The sequence below is a fragment of the Saccostrea cucullata genome, unplaced genomic scaffold (genome assembly GCF_032062105.1).
Source record: "Saccostrea cucullata isolate Sc308-1 unplaced genomic scaffold, CSIRO_AGI_Scuc_v1 ctg443, whole genome shotgun sequence".
Lineage (NCBI taxonomy): Eukaryota > Metazoa > Mollusca > Bivalvia > Ostreida > Ostreidae > Saccostrea > Saccostrea cuccullata.
In genome coordinates, this window is record NW_026932961.1 from 485,473 (window position 1) to 490,480 (window position 5,008).

The following is a 5,008-nucleotide window of genomic DNA, read 5'->3' on the forward strand; positions in this document are numbered from 1 at the left end:
ATCAGAGGTGGGATAAAGTACCATGGAAGGGTAAACAATTTCCCTGTGGTGCGCTTAGATTCGTAGAAAAGTCAGTAGGACCTTGATTCAATCCATTTAAATATCACAAGCTTTATTCTAAAGAATTAAAGTTATCATAAATGAAACATAAATTTCATTTATTGATAGCAACTAAAAATATACAAAGTCCAAAATAAAGAGGACAAAAATAAACATTGCATTGGCTGCTAGATATTGAATGAGTAGTTTACAAGCAAAAATTATCTTTTGTAAATAAAGATAACAAAAGTTACAACACTTCATAAAGTTTTTGTCCATAGCGAGATATACGACATATACTAATTAATCAGCTGCTGATAATACATATATAAAAAAAATATGATCATACTGTTATATTTCTGTTTGGATCTTTGGCTCAACTCAAATCACTTTGCCAATATTGTACATTATTTTACTTTAAAAAAAGAATTTTTTTTTTTTCATTCGGAAACAAGCGCCTTTTCATCCTCCATTCGTAGCTTTTAAATCTTGCGATAAAAAATAGATTTCCATTCTTCTTTCTATTCTCTGTCAAAAAAAAAAAAAAATAAGCCATGAAGATGTAATAAAGACTACAATTGTTTCATTGATTTTTGTTTGATTGATTGTATTTTGTTTTATGTCCCATTCGAGAATATTTTACTCAAATGAAAAAATGAAAAAAGGGTTACATCAGCGGCTTCAAATTTTGACCTTTACCAGAAACTATGGGCGTAACTTTCACGTCTAACGGCGAGTGCATGGCAAAGGAACAGTTGCTTCCTATTTTTCATCAACTTAGGACAGTCGCGGTCGAAATTCGAACTCATAACCCCCCGATCATGAAGTTCATTGATGAAATCGAATAAACTTTGTCACGAATTAGTTGGTAACCAATGATATGTTGTAATTCTTTCCTTGTTATTTAGAAGGAAAATTTGTTTTATGTCAAATAGATGAGATCTTTGTTTCGATATACTGATATACTTCTCCAATTTTCTGTCAGTAATAGACAATAATTTTAAATTCGAAAAAAGCGATATGTGACAATATGATTTAGAAACATACAAAAATGCTCATGCACTGAGTATTATGAATACCCTCCCCCCCAAAAAAAAAACCCTTGTGAAGTGTCAAGATTTGTCAGGGTCGCTTGGTGGTCCAGTAGCTAGCACGCACCTGCTTTAGAGCGGACGTGGAGATCGATAGTTCGAATGAGACCTATAAACCGAGTTCTCGTGCCGCCTTAAGTTCCTGCACAAAAACGACCCTTCACTGCATGCCCAGTGGCCCTAAGTGTTGAGTATAGATATCAATTTGCAGCCCCTCAACGGCAAGTGGTCGAGTCTTTATATGAGTGAAAAATTATCAAGAGGGAACATTTCGTTCACCGTAGCTTAGTCGGTAGAGCGCTCACCCCATGACATAAGGTGATAAAAAAAAATGGGTAGCAACTGTTCCTTCGCCACGCGCTCGGCACGTGAAGTGAAAGTTTATTGTGGGTCTTTCGAATAAAACTTTTAAAAAACGAGGTCCCATATCACGACAGGCGTTTGAACGATAAAGATCCCTCACTGCCCAATGGCTCGGAATGTCGAATAAAGGTAAAAATTTGAAGCTCCTCACCGGTATGAAACGTCTCTACATGAGCAAAAAATTCTCGAATGGGACGAAAAGCAAGATACAACATACAATGAATAAATCTATCTAGAGGGAAAACACATGACAATAAAGCTAGACGGTCTTACCTCTATTTGTACATCTATTGTTCTTTGGATCAATTCTAAGGAACGTTGGTCATTTACCAGTTTCTTAAGATCGTCATTCTGACATTTCATTTCCTTTATACATTCTATCCACAATCCCAGAACATTATTACATAATGCTACGCTCCTAAGTTAAAAATGATAGAGAAATAAAAAATATTATATATTACAATAATGAAAAAAGAAACAAATCATTTAGTCAACAGATATTTTAGGCGTACTTTCATTTACATGTTAAATAAATGTACACTACTAAATGAAATTTGAAGAGCTTTAATAATTAAGAAATTGTCAACTTAGTGTTTGATAAACTACATGGTCTTATTTCTCGACGTTTGTTGTCTGACGTCTTTAAAATCAAAATCAATTGTGGTTTATCAATGACTTTATACACATTTACTCAAACATCATATTTTCTACAAAAATAAAGTACATGTACAGGAATACCGTTCAAACTTTGTCTCGATATCAATTAAATTACAAACCAGTGTGTCTTCAAATAAGGGCATGATTCTGTAGTGAGACTAGTGGAGACAGTTTTATTTAAGATTTGAGTATTTATCGTCCACGTCCTACTTTTTGTCGGTTCTCTGAAGTAAAAAGCGATTGTGAAAATGTAGCCTAAAATAACACTGTGTGTACAGATGTTTTAACCTAAAAAGTCTAGATTTACAAATGTTTTCAACGGGCGGAGAGGGAAAAGGTGCATCTAGAATAATCTATTTCTAAATGATTTAAAAGGTTTCGATAGTGAACAGACACATTTTTTTGTGCCAAATCGCGGTTTGGGTGCCTCAAGTCAGGCACGTTGCGTGTGGTAGAAACTGAACTCCGACAAGTTCTTTTAGTTGCTTGATTGTGGTAGAAATTATTGAACTCAAAAAAGTGTTTTTAATTTTTAAAAAATGAGGGTCTCTCTCTCTCTCTCTCTCGTTGAGAATGTGTGTGCCTCTCTCTCTCTCTCTCTCTCTCTCTCTCTCTCTCTCTCTCTCTCTCTCTCTCTCTCTCTCTCTCTCTCCGTTATTAGCAGACCTATTTTGTTATTCATATAAAGCATAATTTGTGCAAAATCTTACGCGTGAAAAGAAGAAAACACTTGCTACGGCTTTCAGCTCCACATTTTGATACTGTAAAAGTACTTAATTCCAAGGGGTCATACTTAAGTAATTCCGCGGAAGTAGAATTTCTATTCAATCCGCGGGTATGAAATCACGCGGATATCTTGGATTGTCGTTATATGTCCTTAATGCATTTTTAGTACACTGTGACAAATTTCCGCGGAATAGAATATGTTCGCCTACATCGCAGAAATTAATCTCACGAAGAAAAAAGTACGTCTACAGTATATCGATGACGTACTGTCAATTAACAATGGTAATTTCCATTCCTTTGTCGATACATAATATCCTGGGGAGCTTGAGATAAAAGATACCGCAGAGCCTGACATATCTGTTTTATACTTGGATATTTTACTTGAAAAATACATTGATGGTAATCTAACAATTTAACTTTTCTATCGTCAACCTCCCTTACTTATGCAGCAATATACCTTCATCACCTGCATACTGAGTTTATATATCTCAGTTAATTCGATGCGCAATAGCATGCTCTACGTATGAACAATTTTTTATACGAGGTATATTATTGACCAAAAGGTTGATGAAACTAGAATATCAGCAGTCTCGTTTAAAGTCATCATTTCGTAAGTTCTATGGCCAATATGTTGACATTGTCAACAAATACAATTTATTAATGAGTCAAATGCTGACTGACGTTTTTCACACTAATTGTTAGTCCATTATTTATACACTGAATTGACGACGGATTTCTCCGTTATTTTCCGATCATGACAAGGAGCACACGGCGGGTGTGACCGGTCGGCAGGGGATGCTCACTCCTCCATGGCACCTTATCCCACCTCTGATATTTTGGAGATCCGTGTATGCTCTGCTCCTATTTTGTATTGTTTTATGAAATTTTGATCTTGAATACTGTTCGTTATCTTCGTATTTTTCATATACGTGTAAATGATGAATCCGAAACGTATTGCTAAAATTTATTTTTCCCCTAATCTGAATAGATTTAACTTTAAATAAGAGCAGAAATAAATCACCAGTTACATCCTTTGAGCCTACTTTTTGTCAGGTCTCTGAACCTTTATAGTAAATCCTAAAGAGTGTGAAAAATTGGTTTTAAAAATGACAATTTTGTGTGTGCGTGTTTTAAAAACCTTAAAAACGTCTAGACTTTCAAATGTTTACAATGGTGGGGAGCGAAAAAAATAAATCAAGCTTAAAAGGTTTTCTGTTTTAATCTGTGTCTGTAATGATTTAAAAGGTTTCGAGAGTGAAAACACACTGAATTAAAACTCCCAATGCAGATTCTTCAAATAATACAAAAAAGGATAGAAAAAAGATTAAGAATCGCTAGTGGGGAATACAAGCGCAATAGATAAAAAAAAACTTGAATGAACGAACTTTTTGAACTTAGGTTTCATACCACTTAACAAAGAAAATGATAGAGGGAAGTAAAATTCCAAAGATTTCTCGCCTTGGGGTCAGATTTTTCAGCCTCGTTGCAAAAATGACCTCTTCCAACGTGAATGAACATTCACCAAGGAACGAAAAGCAAACAACCAACCAACCAAAAACTGTCTTTGACATATAGAAATCCTAGACTGACGATAGAACCATGTTGTATCAACCAACAAATGTCCTTGAATTAGCTATTGCTCCGCACTTTAATGAACAAACGAGAGAAAAGAACCATGATTTCTAACGAACAATTCTCCTTGATATGAAATTAAATATAAACAAAACGATAAAAAAGATCAGACCAATCACTGAATCTGTACTAATGCATGTATATACTTCAGTAAGTCATAACCTCAGTGTACTCAAGGGGATAACACTGGGTCAATATACTTACTTATCTGGCAAACATTTGGATTTTTTCCTGACAACACCAGGATAACTCTGTCTGGATGGAATTTCACCTGAGGAAAAAAGTGCATATATTTCAAATTTATAAAATATCTTCGATTTTGCTTTTCTATTTTTTCCCCAAACATACAATAAAATAAAGATGTCAATATAAAATTTACCTGATGTACCGTAGGGTAATATCTGTCAATGTTTACCTTTCAGTCTCTTTGTTTGATGTTTTCTATTCTTTATAATCCCTTTATTATGGCTTCTGTGCGCTGTTACTCTAACTCGCTCCTT

General features: G+C 34.6%; 1 long non-coding RNA gene across 1 annotated transcript; it reads right to left on the reverse strand.

The window, feature by feature from the left end:
• Positions 1-220: 220 nt before the first annotated feature.
• LOC134236676 (uncharacterized) lies at positions 221-4,775 on the reverse strand. The gene is made up of 3 exons (XR_009985662.1): positions 4,713-4,775; positions 1,767-1,911; positions 221-567 (listed from the first exon to the last, which is right to left on the reverse strand). It is a non-coding gene; the product is annotated as an uncharacterized LOC134236676 (long non-coding RNA).
• Between the last annotated feature and the right edge of the window lie 233 nt (positions 4,776-5,008).